The sequence below is a fragment of the Miscanthus floridulus genome, chromosome 1, assembly GCF_019320115.1.
Source record: "Miscanthus floridulus cultivar M001 chromosome 1, ASM1932011v1, whole genome shotgun sequence".
NCBI lineage: Eukaryota > Viridiplantae > Streptophyta > Magnoliopsida > Poales > Poaceae > Miscanthus > Miscanthus floridulus.
Window position 1 is genome coordinate 56,528,600 of NC_089580.1, and position 10,459 is coordinate 56,539,058.

A 10,459-nucleotide genomic window follows, 5' to 3' on the forward strand; every position below is an offset into this window, starting at 1 on the left:
CCGCTGTGACTCCGTCGACGTCCGCGGATCAATCGTTGGAAAGGTAAAAATTATGAATATGCAATGTACCTACTTAGTTGACATTTGTTATTTACTAGTTAATGCGATGACTCATGTAGTTGATTTATTTATTGATCTCATGAGATATATATGTAGATAGATAGAAACATAAATACATAGGTACATAGATATAGTTAGATAGCTACTTAGATAGGTAGTTACATATTTAGTTAACTAAATATGATCTAGCTATTATCTTATTTACTTAGTTTGTAGTTAGAAAGTACTTGTTAGATACTATTTACCATCTAATTTGGACTAAAGGACATGTGTTTCGTTATGTGTTTGAACTAGATGGACAACCTAGTGACCATATATCATGGAGGCACCATTGATACGATCGCTATGGATATGTTGAGTTTGTTGACATGCAAAGCGTGCCTATGCTATTCAATGATAGGCCTTCATTTAGTGAGATGGTTGCAAGAGCTCGGGAGGAGCTGCATTGCCTTGGAGATGATGTCATTGCAGTTGATGGTGTACTACACCTAGGTTCTCCTCCCAACATCCACAGGCGAATGATCTCAATTGGTTGTGCGGATCAGTGGGAGAACTATGTGAGATCGACTATGAAGAGCCAGCTGTAATGTTTGGACGTGGTTATGCATCGAGTGTTAGTTGATCCCATCCCTCATGGGTTTTCTCCACCAATGGGTCACCAGGTACACATCGACCCTCCTGTTCTGGAACCTGATATGGATATGGAGGTTGCACCTATGGTTACCGATGCTCAATCTACCCCCAATGCGGTAGTTGGAGATGCTTGTCAGACTCATGTTCTTGTGACAGATCCTCCTCATGAGATCCCTTTAACACAGAATCATCCGAGTAAGTGTCTTAACCATATGGTTTTTGGGAGCTTACCCCCTTCCTTATATCCATTTCTTTCATTCTTTCCTCATTTCTCTACTTATGTTGTAGGACATTCCTGAGAATATGGATGTGCCCCCTGTTGCTGCGCAAGTGCACTTTGGAGATGGATTCTATGGCTCCAATAGTGTTGAAATTATGCATGATTCAGAGCCATATGAGATGGCAAGGGCTCTTGATTCTGATGATGATCGCCCTGTTGAAGAGCTGAAAAAGAGTGATGTTGAGATGCTGAGGCGTATCTTTCCCGGCCGCCGTGATCCAAGATTTCACAAGTTCAGCGATCTTGCTCATTCTGATCAGGCGTGTGCAGAAGGACGTGATGATGAGCTCCTAGAAGCTCCTGAGGCCGACCCTAACATGGTAATTGAGAATGAGAGGGTGTTCAATGATCCTCCCTGCATTGAAGAGGTGGTTGCAGGCGTTTGCAGTGATATGAAAGAGACCTTACAAGGTCTTGCATTCATATGCGGAGCGCCGTTACACAATTGTGTGTGACAAGAAACGCTACCCATGGAGGGTTTGTGCAAGGAAGCAAACAGTCATCAGAAAGTGGAAGATCACAAAAGTTGTTGGACCACACAATTGTGCTGACCATGAGCTGACACTGAGGCATCGATAGTTGATATCTACCCTCATTGCCAAGCAGTTGATGGGAATATTGCAGGGAGAACCCAACATGAAGGCGAGGACAATTATCAGGACCGTTGAGACGTTGTATGGAGGTTATGTGATAACTTATGGTAAAGCTTGGAGGGCTAAGCAGCGAGCGTGGAAGATGATATATGGGAACTAGGGAGGATGGGTACGAGCAGCTACCAGTACTTTTCAATGCAATCAAAGCGGTGAATCCAAGCATGCATTATGAGTACATCCCAAAACCAAATACATGGAAGGATGGGAGGCAGATATTCTTTCAGTGCTTTCTGGTGCTTCCCTCAATGTGTCGAGGCCTTTAGGCACTGTCGTCCCATCTTCTCCATTGATTGTACGTTCCTGATTAGGCAAATATTAGGGCACACTTCTTATAGCCATATCCTATGACGTGAACAACAAGTTGGTTCCTTTGGCATTTGCTTTGGTTGAGAAGGAGAACAATGACAGTTGGGGATGGTTGTTGAGGCTAGTCCAGATACACATGGTTGGGCCTGGTAGGGAGGTTGATGTCATATCTGATAGGCACCAGGGCATACTTAATGCCATGTGAGAGCAGATAGAGGGGTATGCACCTTTGCACCATCGTTGGTGTACTCGACACCTTGCGGAGAATCTACTCTGGAAGGATGGTGTGAAGGGTAACTTTGATTTGTTCTTGGAGGCTACTCGACAGCTTGAGGACAAGTACTTTTAGAAAAAGTTGGAGCAGGTTCAGAATCCGCATCAAATGCAGAAGGTAGACAATGGCTCACTAGTTTAATGAGGGATTTGGAGAAATGGACGAGAGCTCATGACGCCAGTGGATGGAGGTACGAGTTTTAGTGCAGCAACATGGTGGAGTCATTCAATAAGTTGCTATTGGGGATATGTGGTATGCCCGTGAATGCAATCGTTCAATTCACCTTCTATAAGCTTGTTGCCTGGTTCAACGATAGACACACCCATGCATTGAAGTTACAGAGTGATGGAGAGATATAGGCTCCGAAACCGAAGGCACACCTAGAGAAGGCAAATGAAAGGGCTAGCACACATGAAGTACATGCTTTGATCACGCCATAGAGACTTATTAGGTCGAGCATAGAGGCAGTACAATGTCCGACAGCGAGGTCCAAGATTTCAAATGCACTTGTGGTAAACCAAGGCAGTACCGCTTTCTTTGTTCCCATTTGGTGGCAGCAGCTAGGCATCACAACTATAATATCGAGAGCAGGATACCTCATGAGTTCAGTGTCGACACACTTGTGCACATATGGAGCCCCCGCTTCGTGCCTTTCTAGGACCTTGGAGAGTGGCCTCCATATGATGGGCTAAAGTACATTGCGGATCCAGCTTACCGTTAGATCAAGGAAGAGGACGAAGCACCGGATGTTTATGGACCTAGATACCCAAAAGAACGAGGCATAGGAGAGGAACCCCATTTGTTACTGACCTCGAGCAGTACGAGTGCGGCAAGTGTGGTAGACTTGACCACAATTCATGAAGTTGCCATTGACAGATTAGTGAGGTGCGATTATTAGTTGATTATATTACTTAATATTTGTCGTATTCATTTAATTAATTATGCATATAATTGTGTCAATTACTTGTACATTTCTAAGTTCATGTTTCATTGCATATTGAATTTCTAATTCATTGACTTTTTTTGTAGGATGGCGCAATTCCACCTGCTCAACCTGACGTACGAAGAGACCCACCAAGGACGTCTCATAGCATAGGGGCAGGTAATAATCTATACGTTTTGTTCAAATTTTGGTGAGCGTACATGTGTTCGTGAAGTAGCAGGAGACTACGTTTTATTCCATGCAGGACCTTCTGCTCCTTCGTCCTAGAACCCACAGTGGGTTCTTGGACATACGGTACGACGATAGGTACACTCCTTTCCTACAAAGAGCTGGCCTAGATGTCATCTCTTTTTAGGTTCGTCGTGGGTTGCCCAAGTTCAACTCAGTGGCCATAATCGCGTTGGTTGATAGGTATTATATTCAATCATTGCCTCCATTCATGGCCATTTGTTCATGCACTTGCCTTTTTGACATGTAATCTTGATTTGTCTAAAATATAGGTGGCGACCGAAGACTCACGGCTTCCACCTACCTTTTGGGGAGATGACAGTCATGCTCCAGGACTGTCAGAAGATGCTAGGCCTTAGGATTCACGGCAACCCAGTCACTGGGCAGTGTAGGTTAGAAGGTTGGAGAGTATGAGTGGAGGTCTTCCTTGGGCGTGAGCTTGGCGAGCAAGGGGCTCACACTTCTGGAGTTCTCATCTCCTGGCTCCGGCAAGAGTTCGCACAGTGCCCCTAGGAGGCAGATGAGGAGATAGTTGGGTACTACAACAGGGCATGGATCCTACACCTGTTTGCCTACGTTCTCTTCCCCAATGCCACGGGTGAGACTGCGTCTTGGATGTGGGTCCACTGCCTCAGTGACTGGGACCAGGCGGGTCACTATAGCTAGGGGCTCTATAGTCTTGGGTTTTCTATACCGACAGTTGTACGAGGGGTGTCGTCGGACTTCGTCCAATGCGTCACTTGGTGGATGCATGTACCTATTACAACAGTGGATGTGGTCTCATCTTCTAGTTGGCCGTCTAGAGGTTCTGGCTCATCGTGAGTGGTTCCAAGGTCAGCCTCTAAGTCAGCAGCCGACATGGGCGTACCTTTGGGACCAGGTCAGGGTTCTGTACGCGAGGTTAGAGTGGGCGTACATTGAGTTCATGAACGAGCTAGACACGCTGACATTGTCTAGTGTAAGTAAATTTTATTTCCCATGCTGGTTTGAAATGGATTAGTATACCATATAACATCTTGTTTAGACATGTTGCAGGTGGAGTGGGAGCCATACGATGGAGAGGGGGCACTTCCTTTTCAGTTGAACAACGTTTGTGGGTTCGACGATGACTTCTATAGGATGAGGTACCCTCTAATCTGCTTCTATGCTGTCGAGTTCCACCTGCCAGATAGAGTTGCACACCAATTTGGAGTGAGACAGCTTTGGCCTATGGCTCCGTTCTCGACTAACGTTGACTTACATAAGTAAGCGTTTTGCTATTTCAAATATCTCATGATGGTCCATTTATATTAATATGGTGACATGTACATGGATTCAAGTAACGATGACATACGTGCAGGTTGAATCGTCAGAAGAACAAAAGATTTTTGACAGGGAGAAGCACTACCAGTCCTTCATTGAGCAATGGGAGGAGATGCACGACAATGTGGACGAGAACAATGAGCCGCACATGAACCGTGAGTTTAGGCGGTACCAAGCTTAGTACCAGCGTGCGACACGTTGTAGGCTGAGGGTACAGTGGACAAAAGATGACTACGCCGACATCGAGTCCTCCGATGATGAAGACATGGCGTACGACCAATCTACTCGTGCAGGAAGGCAGGTGGAGGCAGGACCGATCATTAACAGAGTGGCAAGTCAAGTGCCTTATTTTTCTACGTTAAGTTGCATATTAATACATTAGGCATTCTTGGACCGACATTAGGAGTTATATATTTTAGCTAGTGCCACCTTCGAGCCGTATCACCCTTATAATATGTTAGATTCTTGTACAAAAGAAAAAAAATCTATTGCTATCTGTTTAGAAGTATTATTACTGAGAACTTTGTTGCAGGGCAATACACTCAAATGCTCCGTTGAAGAGATTGAGCGCATTCGGTCGAGAGTCAGGGACGACTACATGCTTAGCTTCCTAGATGTAAGATTCAAAATATTCTTTCAAATATATTATTAATACGTTAGATTGTTTCAGTTAACATAATTTTGTACAACAGAGGTTGTCACATCGGCTATACCGTGCGGCTGCTCATTGTGGTTGTAGGACAGACATGATGCAAGACATGTACGTTCCTTCCACAGGCAGAGGAGGCTTGGGTTCCTCTAGCCAAACAACTACAGGGGATGGGGACAAGGACGACGACGACGACGATGATGTGGACCAGAGGCACGAGGAGCTTGGCCCCTCTCAGCTCCATGACGCTCCCTTGATTTAGCCTACACCGCCTCCAGGCACTAGGCGATGCCGTCCGCATGACCCTTACACTCCAGGTACGAGCGCTCTTGGTCACAAGGGTAAGGGCAAGAGTATGAGACAGTGAGGGTTGTGGTAGATGTTAGTATGTACTATTATGGATTTTGTATTTACTTTCCTGTAACTATTTGGGACTGTATGAACATTGTGGACTATTTGGACTATGCAGGACATGTTATGTTGGTTGTGATGTTCGGTGTGGTTGCATTTTACTCCTTGGATGATTAAATGTTTGGAATATATAATGATGTCTCTGTTTGTAACTATGGATGCTTCTGAAACAAGGGAAACTCTTGTGAATTTTTTTCGTGAATCATTAATCATACTACACTACTAAAAAGGCACAAATATAGTACATAGATTAAATGTAAATTTATTAAAACGTGTATAGTCCAATCGTATTGTATAGACACTTTGCAGACGAATCTAGGGTTACCATGCAACAATGGGAGGCCACTTTAGAGAAGGTGCAACACAATTTGCTTTGTGGCCACACTACTAGGATGACTTTATCTTATTCACATGGCACATCTATGTGTTTGTTGTTTGGTTTAATTACCTAAAGCATGTTAAGTTTAGTCGAAGGAATTCTGTACCCTAGTTCGGTACATGATCTCACATGCCATTTCATGTGTTTTGTGTGTTGAAAAGACTCAAATCTAGTACATAGATTAAATATAAATTTATTAGAACATGTATAGTCCAATCGTATCATACAGACTTGGGTCGGGACTTCCGACTGTCGGAAGTTCCGACGTTCCGACTCACGTCGGGACTTCCGACGGCCATAATCACTGTGTAGGCTAAGTGACTCGGCGTCAGGACTTCCGGCATGAGTCATGACTTCTGACTATCGAGAGTTCTGGCTTACGTTGGGACTTTCGACACCAACAGTCACTGAAAAATATTCTACGTGCTCGTGGAGTGCTAGAGTGTCTTTCTTTTGATTTTATTTTATGCTTGAGCACTATATCTTCCTCAGACCAACTAAGTTTGCATCCCTCTTTATATTATGACGGATCCTAAACTCAAAACAAAAATAAAACCATTGGAGAGCGCATAATGAGTAATAGCTGCGACATATCTCATTAAGATCATATTAGTCCCTAATTTGGATGTCATCAATACACTAAAACCCACATAGGGGGCAAATGCACTTTCAAATCCTCAGTCTGAAACATACTGAGTAAGCAACTCATCATCCGAGTACCAGTCCTCTACCATACCACAACCCTGTTGCTGTGTCTAGGCTCACCTACGTTGCTCTGACCTGCCTGTCACCTGTAGTAAGCAGCCTCTGCTTCATCTGCGGCCGCTACAGGCTTGAGTGAAGAACGCGTTGTCATCCTCCTCCGCCTGCAAGCCCATCTCTGCTAGAGCGATGAGCTCAGCTCAGTCTACCAGTGTCATCCTCAGCCTTTCAAATTTTCAACACATACACTTGCACTTACTTCATGCTTAGTTTGGACACACAAACTCCAACGTATTCTCACTGGTTTATCATAGCTCGATCTCCACAATCGCATAGAGGAGGTTCCTTGAGTCGTCTAACTATGGCTAGGATGCTTCTTTTTAGCCAGGTTAGGGGGGGGGGGGTGGAACCCACCGCTTGAAGTGCTCACGTAGATGTCTCCCTCTAAACCAATCGTCGAAAAGGAGGTACCTAGGATCAAACTTGTCTGCACCGTCGATCCACTGAAAGAAAAATCACCTCTCATGGTCCCTACACAACTGAGATTCCAACAAAATATTAGTAGCATACTTACACAAATAAAGAAAAAAGATAGTGAAAACAATTTCTTACATTAAAACGACTGCATGTGTAGAAGCACCACGTCGCTGTGTCCGGATGTTTTGATTGAAAAACATGGGCCGGGAAACCACAGTCACAGTTGGGGACAGGGAGGTTAGGAGGGACGGGGGCATCTTTGCTAGACGCGTCGGGTTATAATTCTCGAGGACGACCCCGTTTTCGCCAAAACTCCTCCCGAAACATTTCTTGCATCTAACAAAACGGATGTAATTTAACAAACATAAATCAAAACATCACAAATAAATGTCAATGAGAACCATAACTACAATACAACCAATTTTGTTCTAAGAACCGAAAGCAATTAACATTAAGCCCTAAACCTAGGGTTTCCCATTTGATGCACAACAATGAACCCATAACATAACTACATGCGCCTAGGTTTGCTAACTTTTCCACGCATTGGCATCATCCTATGGTTGTATAATACAAATGTTGAGGGATAGAATAAAACCCTAAGTAATGATGATTCTTAGGTTGAAAAATCCGACTAATATATACCGAATCGATGCGAAAAAATTAGGAGGAGAGCGAGGATACCTTGCTCTCGAAGATCTACGGATCAAATCAAAGTTTTCAAGGTCCAATATGCCGATTCGTGAGGTAGGGCGAAGTGGGGAGAAAAAAATCCGAGAGGGAGGAGAAAGAAGAGGAAGAAGGCTCGGGCAGGAAGGTTGGGCCGGGGTTAAAACACAAGCTCGGCGCCAGTTACCCTGACGCCGGCGCCGAGCTCGGCGCCAGGGTGACTGGCGCCGAGCTCCCTGCCATGTCACCTCCACGTTGGTCTCGAGCCCAAGAGCTCGGTGTCAGGGACGCTGGCGACGAGACGTGTTAGCTCGGCGCCACGTGTTAGCTCGGCGCTAACATCGATGGCGCCGAGCTAAGGGTTCAGATTCTGAAATCTTTCCTCCAGGGGCGTATTTGTGAAAAACTTTCAAAAAAAGGGCTAAAAAATAAAAAAATCGGCAATGATCTATCAGGTTATAAGTCTGTTTACTGTAGAGTGTGGAACCCTATCATGAGTCATAGAATCATACATTGGCCTATCAATGAGAAATTTCATCCATTTTTCTGCATGAGTAGTGAATCTGAATTTTCAAAGTGCAGGACATCATAGGGATAGGGCTTAACTTGCTTATGCAATACCTGTTTTGCAAGCAAGGTAATTTGTTGGACAAAGTATATGGAATGGTCACAGCTACTGATTGTGTACAGATTGTTATAGGGAATAGTCATGCTAACTGACCAGCTCTTACTGTGAGGAGTTACGGAGTTTCAGAGGTTTGGAGATGCAGCTGGCTACATGATGGCAGAGGCAGCAAGCCTCCCATCTGATTGGCCAGCTGAAATTCGGAGATGGTAATAGTACAAAGGATGTGTCTGCCAAATGGGCAGTAGGAGGCCAACTCAAATGTTTGTTGTGCTGAATTTTACTTTGATACGATAGCACATAACTACAATTCATAAAAACTGTAATATGAAGTAAAATACTGAGGTCGTGCTGAATGGAACTGAGGTCCCGCACACTGGTTGGTTTGTTGTGCTGTTTACCTGAAAAATGGAACCAAGCTACAGCTGCAGAAAAGTGATTGAGTAGGTGAAATGAAAATTCAGATCGAAGGCACAGCTGTAGAAGATGACACTGAACAGCAAGAGCAAACAACAGTGACGGGCTGGGCATGACATTATTGTTGGAATACTACTCCAATCTTCAAAGATAAGTGAGGCCATGGAATATGCTCCATGTGATCGGTGTGGACAAATGAGTAATGATATAACAATTATCAGACTACATATCAAAAGCTAGATGGCCCTTGAGGAAGATACGTAGGGGCATACAAAAATAAAAAAGTGAGAAGGGATTGATTTGCATATGACCTGAACACACAAAAGTTAATTAAACTTCACCCCAGTGGTTGTAGTCAGTGTTCCCACGGCAACCTTTCCCTGCAGCACAACAACCAAACAAAACTGTCCTTTTATTTTGCATAAAGAAAAATCAGTAGGTAACATGTTTTTGGTTCTTGCATAAAGAGTACCTTATGAGAAAGACACAACTCGCTGCTAGTTAACTCCTAAGAAAAACAGTGAAAGTGAGCAGCTGCAAGGTTAACACATTTCCGTTAAGTTCGAATAGGAGCCATGTGTCGAGTGGCAGTGCAAAGAAACATATGCAATAACTGAATCACTCAATTTAGCAAGGCTGCTGGAACTATATACCAGGGCCAAAATTATATAATAGCTAAAAGATCATTGTTTTAAATGGTTGCACATTGTTGTCGGTATCAGCACATTGCTTTAGATGGTTTCAAATGCCTTACCAAGCAGATTGCATTAACATGACATTGTTTTTCTCTAGTTGGACACTGAGTTCACCATCAAACTCGCCAAATCAGCTTATTTCTGAATTTTATTTGAATGAACTCTAATATGAATTTTCTTTAAGCAAGGCAACAATTACGAATTTATTGACTGTTGGTGATTAATTTCTGCAGATTTGTATGGTCAATACATGAAGAATATGACTTCTAAGATCAATGCAGGCTGCCAAAAGAAGTTTGTAAATACTGAACAATAAATTAATAAGCATTCACAGTGGACAGTGAGCAAATTTGATTACTTGTTAGCAAGAGCAAATTTCATAGTATTAGCTTGACTTTTCTCAAATCTTCAGGTCTGAGGACAAAGACAATACCTGGTGCTAGGTTGGAGTCGACTTGCGTCATGCACAGCAGCCGGACTACAGGAGTCACACAGGAGTCAAGTCCGCCGTCCGGTGTCGAGCAGCTAAGGTCAGTTGCGACTTGGGGCGAGCAGCAGTGCACCTCCCCTCTCCTCTACGGTGATCCGGACAGCGTCTCGGACCACCTCCCTCTCCTCCAGGCTCCTAGGACGGGACTTGGACTGCAGAGGCCAGGTCGTAGCATCATATTGGGGGAGGGAGCCATGGGTCGAGTACAGGAGGTCCAAGATGCAGACGGCGAGGCGGACTTGCGGCGGCTGGACGGCGCTCCGGGTGGC

At 44.3% G+C, this 10,459-nt stretch overlaps 1 long non-coding RNA gene across 1 annotated transcript; it reads right to left on the reverse strand.

Annotated features, from left to right (window-relative positions):
- Nucleotides 1–7,437: 7,437 nt before the first annotated feature.
- Nucleotides 7,438–10,205, reverse strand: LOC136484526 (uncharacterized). The gene is made up of 4 exons (XR_010766053.1): nt 10,134–10,205; nt 9,478–9,539; nt 9,317–9,385; nt 7,438–7,633 (listed from the first exon to the last, which is right to left on the reverse strand). It is a non-coding gene; the product is annotated as an uncharacterized lncRNA (long non-coding RNA).
- Between the last annotated feature and the right edge of the window lie 254 nt (nt 10,206–10,459).